The sequence below is a fragment of the Cornus florida genome, unplaced genomic scaffold (assembly GCF_030987335.1).
Source record: "Cornus florida cultivar Cherokee Brave unplaced genomic scaffold, ASM3098733v1 CherokeeBrave_3.0.0_Hap2_Chr05, whole genome shotgun sequence".
NCBI classification, from domain to species: Eukaryota; Viridiplantae; Streptophyta; class Magnoliopsida; order Cornales; family Cornaceae; genus Cornus; species Cornus florida.
The window spans coordinates 104,618,147-104,632,039 of NW_026775575.1; positions in this window are offsets into that span (position 1 = coordinate 104,618,147).

The following is a 13,893-nucleotide window of genomic DNA, read 5'->3' on the forward strand; positions in this document are numbered from 1 at the left end:
TGTTTATGTGAATATTTGAGTTTGTTGTTTACTTGCCTGATAGTTGACTTAATTGTATATTACTTGATTAAAATTTATTTAATTGTTTATTTGTCTATTTAATTGTTTTGTTTAATTAAATTGTGTGATTATATGTTTTTACGTGGTTTATAATGATAATTGTTTAATTAGTTAGTTAAGTTGAATAAGTTTTAAACGCTTTAAAATACGTTCATTACTTAGGGTTGGTTTTGAAGTTAGTATTGGTAGCCGACGGAAAGTATAACTTAGGTTTTCTATGGGCCGATTAGGATTCATTGTAGGGTTTGGATTGAATTTAGGTTTTGTATAAACCTATAAAATACGTAATAAGGTTCTACCTAGGGTTTTTAGAACCTAAACACGTCTGTGGAGGCAGAGAGAGAGAGCAGAGGAAGGTTTCCAGTAGTCGGAGTTTGTCGAAGAATTTAGGAAGCGACGGTGCAAGGTTTTAAACTGAGACCTAAAGGCAAGTTCTAATCCTATCACTTTTCCTTTGGCTCGTGTTCTTTGCATGGCTAATACAACTCCAGGAAGACAAAAATTAGTTAAATTAATCTGCATCTTCGTGTCTTTGTTATTTTATAATTGACTGTCATTGTATGTTTATGTATTGCTTGTTTTGAGGTTTTCTTGTTCAACCTTTAATTGAATACATGTAAATTGATTTAAATAGGGTTTTAATTAATCTGGAACACATGGGAATACGGTGGAATTAAACTGGATCACAGGGTTGAATACTTTAATCAGTGAGTGTTCAGGAATAAACAATTACTTCGTTCTAAGTTTTGTTGCGTAGGTTGTGTTCCGATGGATAACTGGGTTTGTATAAAGAATTTAATTGTCCATTGACCATACTGGAACTCAGTTTAGAGACCTAGAAGTCTTAAGAATGGAGGATAGTTCATCAGAAATTCACCGGAAGTGGAGAAGATGAAGGAACAGAGGAGAGATGGCTCACAGTTTTGAAGAGCAGGCTCTTAGAGCCAAAAAGCAGGCTCTCTTTTAAGTAGAGCCGGCTCTAAGGGGTCTTAGAGCCGCCTCCAAGGCTAGGAGAGCTGGCTCCAAGATGAGAAGAGCAGGCTCTTCTTTTGGTAGAGCAGGCTCTTCCTTCAGGTGTGTGTTTTTCAATTTTTTTGCGACTGTGTGGGCTACAGAACTTGGATTTTGGAATTTTCAGTTTCTGTTGGAAGCTATATTGAGGTGTTTAGAGGTGGTCTAAGCTTGATTAAAATCCTTGAGAGAAGATTTATGTAAAATAGAGCGACTTTGTTTAATGCAATGGTAAGCAAAGGCTAAGTAAATCAATTTACTTTTTTGGATGGAAGGATTTCGAATTGCTTAAAGTTTAGGATAACAATTCTTAGTAATAAAATTTACAGTTAAATCTATCCCAGTGTTATAAAAATAAGCATGTGGATATATATAATATAGTATGCTTATTTGGAACATAGTTGGTTTACGGTTTCCGGAAAGAAAGGATTTTATATTGCATACTTTTATGATAGCAATTCTCATGGATGATTTGTTTTAAATTAAGTTCCAGTGTTATAAAAATAAGTCTGTGAACGTCTATATTCTGTTATGGTTGTTTTGAAATAATTAGTTTACATATATGACCTGTTGTATCAATTATTGAAAATTGCGGAGTAGTATAAATTAAGCCTATTAGCTGACAATCTTTTTATCATGCTTAATTTGGAACAATTGATGTTTGTACTTAATGTTTGATTATCAATTGTGGATTGTATGGATTAGTTGATAGTTATAATTTGTATTTATTCTATCAACTGCTGGATGGATTGGATTGTATGCACCGGTATGGGACGGTGACATACCAAGAATGGTTTAGTTTCAAAATATTAAATCCAACCTGTATTGGAATAAGGGAATGGATTATAAATAAATCATACTTATATTTATGCTAAGTTAAAGAAGCTGCACAAGCTGAATAACTAGCTGGATTACTTGTTATCTATGTTGAGTCAAAGAAGCTGCACAAGCTGAAAGGCCAACTGGATTTCTTATGGATGGATATGATAGGATTTTAAATATATTTTTATGGTACCACGATATGAGCCTGAGTTTCAGAGTCGTTAGTTAGGGAGCGTATATGCATTGGGATGCATAGCTGGTTATGATGGTTGGATGTGTACCTTGCTAGGTCTAGGTAGTCATGCCCACCTCAGGTGCGCTTTGTATGGTGCCTACTAGTCAGGTTGAGACGGGCCTGTAGTCCAGCAAAAGTCTTGTAGTGTGAATATATATATCTACAGACTATTTAGTTATTGTTGAGTTGGTTAGCATGTATATGCGTATCGAGTCTCTGCTTGGATTGTAGTAGGACAGAACTTGTTCGTGGGCCTGACCCACTCCTATTTTTCAGTTGTATGTTAGTTCCAGGCTGGAGCTTGTTCGTGATGAGCAGAGACGGTCACTCATTCTTCCAACGATGTAGGATCTCTCTTCATGATTTAGATAGGGATTTCTTCAGTTGACATTTCAGTTTGGTTATTCTTATTAGGGGTCCACTAGAGATGGATTCCGAGTTGTTTAAACTTTCAGTGGTTTTGGACTAAGGGATTTTAAGCATTATATGGTTAAGGATTTTATTTTAGAATTCCTTCCGCTTTTATTTATTTATTTTCTTAATTCGTTTTGTAATTTGTGTTCGTTAAATATTAATTGTCTGATATCCCTCGGGTTTGAGCTTGGGCCTGATCAATCTGTGTCTTGGATCCGAGGGGTATCACAGTTGGTATCACAGCACTCCAGGTTCAAGTGTCTCTAGGATGTTTCGTGTAAGACTTCCGCGTAGCGTTATCTCTTGATTAGAGCTTAAGTTTAGGATTCGTTGAATTCTTTTACGGTTCGTTTAGAACGTACTAATGTCAAGTTTATTCTGTAATTTCAGAATGTTTGGCACTAGGAGAAGGATAGGTCCGCGATGAAAGCAAAGAGGGACCAAAAGAAAAGAAAGGTTACTCCGATGATTCCCCTGCGAAGGCCGACCACGAAGGCAGAATTGAAGGCCAAGGAATTGGTTCCCATAGGTGTTGCTTCGGAGTACAAGTCAAGGAAGGTTTCTTATGTGCGGGATTGGCCACCATACTGTGGACCTAACACAACTTCGATGGTGCTTGAAGCTGAGCCAAGTGGAGAGAAAGACCCCGAAGAAGATCAGGATGGAGGAGTTACTAGAGCGTCCAAGGTGGAGGTTACCGGAGTTTAGGAATGAATGCTCTACTAGGAATAATATGATTTTCATTTCTAGTAGGAGTAGAAGTGTTATTTAAAGAATAGTACTGTTTAACTGTCATACACTAGTATGTTCAAGAATATTTTATGATTATTCTTTTGATAGTTTGTGGTTTAAGAGAAGTTTTAATAAAGTAAACTTGTGGTTTTGGCTATCTCTATTGTGTTTTATGGAAGTTGTATTGTGATGTATACATGAATGGTTTTATTATACTATATTGGAATGTGTACGTTGCGATAAGGAAGGAAAGTCACAGTAGAGTGATTTGTATTTGAGTAAACACACAGAGCTTTGCTTATAGGTTTGTGGTGTTAAACGGAATGATTACCAAGGAGTTTATAAAAGAACTTGTATAATCAATATGGTAGGTTTGGTTTCAAAGGCGGAATTTCTAGGATAGCACAATAATCTAAAAGTGGGTAGATTTCTGAATATTTTGTTTACTTTACATGTTTTACTTTACGGAGTATTTTGTATATCTTCTATGTTTTGCTCTACGGAGTATTTAGCATTTGTGTTTGGGTAGTTTAGTTGGTGACACTAGATATTTGCAGGCTCAGATTCCTAGCCAATTTAGTGGTTTTGGACATGTATACTTGTACGGTGTTTACTTGGGAATGAATTGGTTATCGCACTACCATGCCCAAGTTAATGGTTGTGATAGGTCAGTTGTTTTCACTATACCTGGTCAGGACATGTATGTTGTCGCTATACCGAGTTCTAGCGGGGTCACTAGCACCTATTTGTTTCATATGGAGGAGGGGATTACTGTATCATTGGATAACATACCAATTGTATAGGATTTCTCGGATGTATTTCAGGAGATTCCAGGGTTGCCGCCTAGTCGAGAGATCGACTTTGTGATTGATTTAGCTCCAGGCATTACGCCTATTGCTAGGGCACCATACAGGATGGCACCGGTAGAGATGCGAGAGCTGAGGGATCAGATTCAGCAGTTACTTAGCCAGGGTTTTATTCGCAGGAGTACTTTACCCTGGGGAGCACCAGTTCTGTTTGTGAAGAAGAAGGATGGTTTACTTCGGTTGTGTATAAAGTACAAGGAGTTGAACAAGATTACTATTCGTAACAAGTATCCGTTACCCAGGATTGATGATATTTTTGATCAGTTGAAGGGAGCAACGTACTTCTCTAAGATTGATCTGCGGTCTGGATATCATCAACTTCGGGTTCGGGAGCAGGATGTTCCGAGGATAGCGTTTCTCACTAGATATGGATCTTATGAGTTTTGTGTGATGCCGTTCGGGTTGGTTCATGCACCAGTGGTCTTTATGAATTTAATGAACAGAGTCTTCAGGGCCTATTTGGATCAGTTTGTCATTGTTTTCATTGATGATATCTTAATCTATTCTAGGTCTGAGGACGATCATGCTAGACATCTATGGATTGTGTTGCAGACGCTTCGTGAGCACCAGTTGTATGCCAAGTTTGAGAAATGTGAATTTTGGCAGCGGGAGGTGAAATTTCTGGGTCACGTGGTGTCAGAAAAGGGAATAGCAGTGGGGACAACCTACTTCACCTACCAAGATTCGGAATTTCCTCGGATTGGCAGGATATTACAGGAGGTTTATCTAGGGGTTCTCCAAGATAGCGGCGCCACTCACTCATCTGACTAGGAAGGGTGTACGGTTCGTGTGGAATGAACATCGTCAGAAAGCTTTTGATGAGCTGCAGACTAAGTTGACTTCTGCACCGGTTTTGTCTACCCCACAGAGTGGGATAGAGTATCTTATGTGCACAGATACTTCGTTACAGGGTCTTAGATGCATTTTAATGCAGGAGGAGCGACCGATTTCGTATGGATCTCAGAAGCTTAAGTCTCATGAGCTTAATTATCCAACACATAACTTAGAATTGGCAGCTGTGGTCTTTGCCTTACGTATTTGGAGGCATTATCTGTTGGGTGAGTCCTTCAGATTATTCAGTGATCACAAGAGTCTGCAATATTTGTTCACTCAGCGGGAGCTGGATATGAGACAACGCAGATGGTTGGAGTTTGTGAAAGACTATCACTTTTCTATACAGTATCATCTAGGGAAAGCGAATGTAGTGGCGGATGCATTCAGTCGCCGACTTGTTGGTAGTTTTTCCACTCTATTCACTACTAAGTGGAATGCATTGAAGAAGGTTGATGAATTGTTGGTTAATGAATTGTTGGATGCTTTCATGGCTTGCATAGTAGTTACACCTTCTATCATTCACAAGGTTTTGAAGACACAACTCACGGATCAGCAGTGCATTGACAAAGTTGCAGAGATAACTTCCGGAGAGGTTCCATTCTACTATGTTGGGACTGATGGAGGTTTGAGGTACAAGGGCCGTTTGGTGGTACCTTCTGTTGATGATTTGAGGAAAGATGTGATGACCGAGACTCACCATTCTGAGTTTTATGTTCATCCAGGAGGAGATAAGATGTATCAAGATATGAAGCGGCAGTTTTGGTGGGCAGGTATGAAGAAAGACATTGCTATTTTTGTCTCTCGATGTAGTACTTGTCAGATGGTCAAGATTGATCATCAGAGGCCGCCAGGAGCTCTACAGCCATTACCGATACAGGAGTGGAAATGGGAGAGCATTTTTATGGATTTTGTGAAAGGGTTGCCAAATTCCTTCAAAGATCACAATTCCATTTCGGTTATCGTGGACAGATTGACGAAATTAGCTCATTTCTTCCCTATTCGCATTGACTTCACTTCGGAGCAGTTGGCGAGACTTTACATTTCAGAAATTGTAAAGCTGTATGGAATTCCATTGTCTATTATATCGGACAGGGATTCGAGCTTTGTGTCAGGATTTTGGAAGAGTTTTCAGCAGGCTTTGGGTTCAGAATTACATCTTAGTACTGCTTATCATCCTCAGACTAATGGACAGACTGAGAGGGTGAATCAGATTATGGAGGATATGCTTCGGTCTTATGTTCTTGATTTCAAGGGCCACTGGGAGTATTACTTACCGCTTGTGGAGTTTGCTTATAACAATAGTTTTCGGAAGACTATTGGGATGGCACCATTTGAGGCGATATACGGCCGACCGTGTCGATCGCCTGTTTGTTGGATGAAGGTTGGCGATAGCAGATTCTTGGGTCCTGAGTTCATCAAGGATACTTCTGAGAAGATTGCTCTTATTAGGGATCACATGCGCATTGCCCAGAGTAGGTAGAAGAGTTATGCGGATCGTCGCACTCGTGCTTTGGAGTTTCAGGTTGGGGATCAAGTTCTTCTCAAAGTGTATCCTATGAAGGGTGTAATGCGCTTTGGGAAGAAAGGGAAGTTGTCTCTGCGATTTGTCAATCCATTTATGATTACGGATCGAGTTGGAGCTGTCCTATCAGTTGGCACTTTTGGATAATTTGGATCGCGTCCACAATGTGTTCCATATTTCTATGTTGCGGAAATTTCTGTGAGATGAGGATAGGTATCAGCATATCGATGTTGGGGAGATTGAGTTGCAGCCGGATGCAACTTATTTGGAGTCACCGTGTCGTATTGTTGACCATAGGGATCAAATCATTCGTAACAAGGTTATCCCTTTGGTTCAGGTTCAGTGAAGTCACCACAATGAGGTTGAGTCTACTTGGGAACGGGAGAATGTCATTCGCTTGCAGTTTCTTGAATTATGGGAAGAAGGTAAAAGCGAATTCCGAGGACGGAATTCCTTTTGTTAGAGGGGAAGAATATAATACCCCTAATTTTAAAAGGATAATCCTGGTATTTTGGTTAATTATTTAATTGCATTTTTAATATTTTAAATTGCTTGTTTATGTGAATATTTGAGTTTGTTGTTTATTTGCCTGATAGTTGACTTAATTGTGTATTACTTTATTAAAATTTATTTAATTGTTTATTTGTCTATTTAATTATTTTGTTTAATTAAATTATGTGATTGTATGTTTTTACGTGGTTTATGATGATAATTGTTTAATTAGTTAGTTAAGTTTAATAAGTTTTAAACGCTTTAAAATACATTCATTACTTAGGGTTGGTTTTGAAGTTACGTATTGGTAGCCGACGGAAAGTATAACTTAGGTTTTCTATGGGCCGATTAGGATTCATTGTAGGGTTTGGATTGAATTTGGGTTTTGTATAAACCTATAAAATACGTAATAAGGTTCTACTTAGGGTTTTTAGAACCTAAACATGTTTGTGGAGGCAGAGAGAGAGAGCAGAGGAAGGTTTCCAGTAGTCGGAGTTCGCTGAAGAATTTAGGAAGCGACGGTGCAAGGTTTCAAACTGAAACCTAAAGGCAAGTTCTAATCCTATCTCTTTTCCTTTGGCTCGTGTTCTTTGCATGGCTAATACAACTCCAGGAAGATAAAAATGAGTTAAATTAATTTGCGTTTTTGTGTCTTTGTTGTTTTATAATTGATTGTCATTGTATGTTTATGTACTACTTGTTTTGAGGTTTTCTTGTTCAACCTTTAATTGAATACATGTAAATTGATGTAAATATGGTTTTAATTAATCTGGAACACATGGGAATATGGTGGAATTAAACTGGATCATAGGGTTGAATGCTTTAATCAGTGAGTGTTCAGGAATAAACAATTACTTCATTCTAAGTTTTGTTACGTAGGTTGTGTTCCGATGGATAACTGGGTTTGTATAAAGAATTTAATTGTCTATTGAACATACTGGAACTCGGTTTAGAGACCTAGAAGTCTTAGGAATAGATGATAGTTCATCAGAAATTCACCGGACGTGGAGAAGATGAATGAACAGAGGAGAGACGGCTCACAGTTTTGAAGAGCCGGCTCTTGGAGCCAAAGAGCAAGCTCTCTTTTAAGTAGAGCCAGCTCTAAGAGGTCTTGGAGCCTACTCCAAGGCTAGGAGAGCTAGCTCCATGATGAGAAGAGCAGGCTCTTCTTTTGGTAGAGCAGGCTCTTCCCTCGGGTGTGCATTTTTTAGTTTTTCTGCGACTGTGTGGGCTACAAAACTTGGATTTTGGAATTTTTAGTTTCTGTTGGAAGCTATATTAAGGTGTTTAGAGGTGGTATAAGCTTGACTAAAATCCTTGAGAGAAGATTTATGTAAAATAGAGTGACTTTGTTTAATACAACGGTAAGCGAAGGCTAAGTAAATCAATTTACTTTTCTGGATGGAAGGATTTCGAATTGCGTAAAGTTTAGGATAGCAATTCTTAGTAATAAAATTTACAGTTAAATATATCCCAGTGTTATAAAAATAAGCATGTGGATATATATAATATAGTATGCTTAGTTGGAACATTGTTGGTTTACGGTTTCCAGAAAGAAAGGATTTTATATTGCATACTTTTATGATAGCAATTCTCATAGATGATTTATTTTAAATTAAGTTCTAGTGTTATAAAAATAAGCTTCTGAACATCTATATTCTGTTATAGTTATAGTTGTTTTGAAATAATTGGTTTACATATATGACCTGTTGTATTAATTATTGGACATTGCAGAATAGTATGGATTAAGCCTGTTAGCTGACAATCTTTTTATCATGCTTAATTTGGAACAATTGATGTTTGTACTTAATGTTTGATTATCTTAATTTGGACTTAATGTTTGATTATCAATTGTGGATTGTATGGATTAGTTGATAGTTATAATTTGTATTTATTCTATCAACTGCTGGATGGATTGGATTGTATGCACCTGTATGGGACGGTGACATACCGGGAATGGGTTTGTTTCAAAATACTAAATCCAACCTGTATTGGAATAAGGGAATGGATTATAAATAAATCCTATTTATATTTATACTAAGTTAAAGAAGCTGCACAAGCTGAATGACTAGCTGGATTACTTGTTATATATGTTGAGTCAAAGAAGCTGCACAAGCTGAATGGCCAACTGGATTTCTTATGGATGGATAGGATATGATTTTAAATATATTTTTATAGTACCACGATATGAGCCTGAGTCTCAGAGTCGTTAGTTAGGGAGCGTATATGCATTGGGATGTATAGCTGGCTATGATGGTTGGATGTGTACCTTGCTAGGTCTAGGTAGTCATGCCCACCTCATGGCCACCTCAGGTGCGCTTTGCATGGTGCCTACTAGTCAGGTTGAGACGGGCCTGTAGTCCAACAAAAGTCCTGTTGTATGAATATATATATATATATATATATATATATATATATATACAGACTATTTAGTTATTGTTGAGTTGGTTAGCATGTATATGCGTATCGAGTCTCTGCTTGGATTGTAGTAGCATAGAACTTGTTCGTGGGCCTGAACCACTTCTATTTTTCAGGTGTCCATTAGTTCCAGACTGGAGCTTGTTTGTGCTGAGCAGAGACGGTCATTCATTCTTCCGACGACGTAGGATCTCTTTTCATGATTTAGATAGAGATTTCTTCAGTTGACATTTCAGTTTGGTTATTCTTATTAGGGGTCCACTAGAGATGGATTCCCGAGTTATTTAAACTTTCAGTGGTTTTGGACTAAGGGATTTTAAGCATTATATGGTTAAGGATTTTATTTTAGAATTCATTCCGCTTTTATTTATTTATTTTCTTAATTCGTTTTGTAATCTGTGTTCATTAAATATTAATTGTCTGATATCCCTCGGGTTTGGGCTTGGGCTTGATCAACCTGTGTCTCGGATCCGAGGGGTATCACCGAGCGATAATCTAAAAGTGAGTAAATTTCGGGGCATTTTGTATTACCTTACATGTTTTACTCTACAGCGTATTCAAAAATTTTGGGTTTATATTGTTTAGTTCGTGACACAAGTATGTAATAGATCTCATAGTGTTTCTACAACTTTAGGCGATGTTGTCATTTTACATGAGGGTGTTGGGCCTCAGATTTCTAGCCAATCTTTTGGTCCTGGACATGTGCACTTATAATGTAATACTTGGGATGGATTGGTTATCGTACTACCATACCCAAGTTAATTGATTGATAGGTTTATTGTGTTCACCATACCTGGTCAGGATATGTACGTTGTCGCTATGCCACATTCTAATGGGGTTACTAGCACTTCTTTGTTTATGTGGAGGAGGAGATTGCTGTGGCATTGGATAGTGTACCAATTGTATAAGAATTTCTGGATGTATTTCAAGAGATTCCAAGGTTGCCACCTAGTCGAGAAATAAACTTTGTGATTGACTTAACTCCAGGCACTACGCCTATTGCTAGAGCACCATATAGAATGGCACCAGTAGAGATGTGAGAGCTGAGGGATCATATTCAGCAATTACTCAGCCAGGGTTTTATACGTAGGAGTACTTTATCCTGGGGAGCACTGATTTTGTTTGTGAAGAAAAAAGACAGTTCACTTCGCCTGTGTATAGATTACAGGGAGTTGAATAAGGTTACTGTTCGTAATAAGTACCCTTTGCCCAGGATTGATGATCTTTTTTATCAGTTAAAGGGAACTACATACTTCTCTAAGATTGATCTGCATTCTGGATATCATCAACTTCGGGTTAGGGGGCAAAATTGTGGAGGGAAAAAACCACACCAATTGCAAAACACCACGTGGCGGCAAAAAGCAGCCCACAACCAAGTTAAAGAAGCTAGAAGCCCACAATCAGATATAAGCCCAACAAAGGAAGACCTACTTAATACAAAAAGGCCAAATGGACGTCCCAATCTTAACAAGGCCCAAATTCCATAACGTCTGCAATAATATTGAATGCACGATCTGTAGGCATAATTATCCACGTTTGGGAATAAAAGCCAAGAAACAGCTCCATGTAAATTCCTAAACAAAAACTTATAAATAGAGCCTGAACAAAGGAGAAGAGAGATCAAATTCCCAATATTATTACTCTCTCAAAGATTTGTTAGTTCCCTTCTTGATTTTTTCTGTGTACTCTCCATAATTAATCTCTTTAGGTGTTCGGGTGTAAGAAATTGCACCTACACTTTGGCGCCGTTTGTGAGAAGTTCGATACAAAAAGTCCGTTCTCTATTCTTTGCGTACAACATAACTCCGGAAAGGCAACAGAGCCAAACGCTGTTCAACCGCAGCAACAGGAGACCATGCAGAAGATTCGCGAAGAAATGCAAGCGCAACTTGACGTCCTGCGACAAGCAAATGAAGCCAGCGTTGAGCAAATCAATATGCTAAGGCAGGCTCAGGAAGCCAGAGTGGCACAAATCAGCACTTTGCGTAGGGAAAACGAAAGACTTCGAGGCAACGCTCGGTGGAATGAACAGCCGATCGATCCTTGGCCCGAATGTCAAAACGAGGATCCCCCCATGGAGCTGTGCAATGATAATCCACCTCACCAACAGAAGGCTCCACGCAAACAGCTCAATGGAATGCTGGAAGACATCAACGATGCCGCAAGTCAATGTCATACCTTAGGGAACTCTAATGTTGGGGGACATCGAGTCACCAAAGCCCATCCATCAGATGACGCGGATTCAGGTAGAAAAGAATTGTGGACCCCAGTAGCTGATCAGCCGTCTTCGGGGAATGACTTTATCACTGGGCTCCGGAAAGAAATGGACGAACAAATTAAAGGGCTGAAGGCCCAAACGCCCGAAGACATGGCGAAAGATTTACTGCATCAATAGTGAAAATGTGGCGACCTTATGGGCGGGTGTGTGTGAGCGTGTGCAGGGGGCACCAATAGGCTACTACACTGGGCGAGCTATAGGTGCACAATCCCACATCGTCTGGGTGTGGATGGGGCAAGTGCTATATGTAGATTCAACACCCTTCTATGACACAACACGTTTTAAAGCCGTGATGGCCGTGAATCCATCAGAACTCTGTAGTTAAGCGTGCTTAACTTGGAGTAGTACCAGGATGGGTGACTTCCTGGGAAGTCTCTGGTCTGGGTGAGCCAAAAGCGGACAATATTGTGTCTGGCCAGGGTGAGGGTCGTTACAAATGGTATCAGAGCCTGACCCAGCCGGAAGTGTGGCCAACGAGGACGTTGGGCCCCCAAGGGGGGGTGATTGTGGCGACCTTATGGGCGGGTGTGTGTAAGCGTGTGCAGGGGGCACCAGTAGGCTACTACACTGGGCGAGCTACAGGTGCACAATCCCACATCGTCTGGGTGTGGATGGGGCAAGTGCTATATGTAGATTCAACACCCTTCTATGACACAACGCGTTTTAAAGCCGTGATGGCCGTGAACCCATCAGAATTCTGTAGTTAAGCGTGCTTAACTTGGAGTAGTACCAGGATGGGTGACCCCCTGGGAAGTCTCTGGTTTGGGTGAGCCAAAAGCGGACAATATTGTGTCTGGCCAGGGTGAGGGTCGTTACAGAAAACCCCTTTCACAGATGAGATAGAACGGGTCGCAAGACCCAAGAAATTCACAATGCCAAAGTTCATCAAATTCAATGGGAATGGAGATCCCTTCCAGCACCTCGACCATTATACTCAGGAAATGACACTAGAGACTCACAACGATCTATTCATGTGCAAAATATTTCCATCTAGCCTGACGGGGGTGGCACTAGAGTGGTTCAAGAATCGCCCGTGCAAGTCAATCCCAAACTTCGAGTCCCTATACGTTGCATTCTTGCCCAGTATTGTGGAAATAAGAAACAAAATAAAACCATTGCTAGTTTCTTTATGATTCGGCAGATGAAGGGAGAAGGCCAGCAGACTTTTCTCACCCGATTCAACATGGAGTCTTCGGGCATGCCAGATTGCAATCAAGACACAGCCATTGAAGCATTCAAGATGGCCATGGTGCAAGGCTCACGTTTCTATTCTTCTCTAGTAAAAAAGACCCCCAACTAACATGTCGGAGCTGAATTCACGGGCACAAAACTACATCAGACTTGAAGAAAATGAAGAAACTAGACAGCAGAGAGTGACATTGGTTACAGTAGAGAATCGGTCGAAGGAGCGATCGAGCACTCTGAGGGCCCATCGGGAACCCTAGGCCATTGAGGGAAGAGCCCCTGAAAAGAAATCCCGAATGACCGAAAAAGTCACACCGCTCAAAGTAACACTGGCCAGACTGTACCAAAAGACTAAGGTAAAAAACATCTTCCAGATCCCACCACTAATCAGACAGCCAATGGAGCAAAGAGACCAGTGTAAACACTGTGCATTCCACAGTGATTTTGGTCACCTGACCAATGATTGCAGGAGCTTGAGAAGACAAGTGGAAGCGTTAATAGCCAAGGCGAGTTAACTGACTACCTAATTACCCTGAGATAACAAAGGCAGTAGGATCGAGCTCGGGCAATTTCGAAAGCCGCGGTAGAGAGCCATCATGTCCGAGTAATCAACACAATTCATGGCCGTCCGAAAGAGGACGAGCAATCGGGAAATTCCTACAGGATCCAGCTCAAACAAACCCATAAGCTGCGGAGGATTGGAGAAATCAATACCGTTAACTGCAAACCCAATCCAGCACAAGTTTTTTTTTCTTAAAGGAGATCTCAGGAGGGTGCAACACCTGCACGAATACCCATTAGTAGTTAGTCTATTAGTAGCCAATTGTCTGGTCAGACGATTACTAATTGACCTTGGCAATAGTGCCAATATCATGACAAAGTGGACGTTCAATCAGTTAAAATTGGCCGCAGACCAGATTCATTCCACTAGAAGCCATTTGGTAGGATTCGATGGAAGAAGAGTGAAACCCATAGGTGTAATCACACTGTCAGTCACTGCTGCTAAAAGATCTCTGAAAGAAAA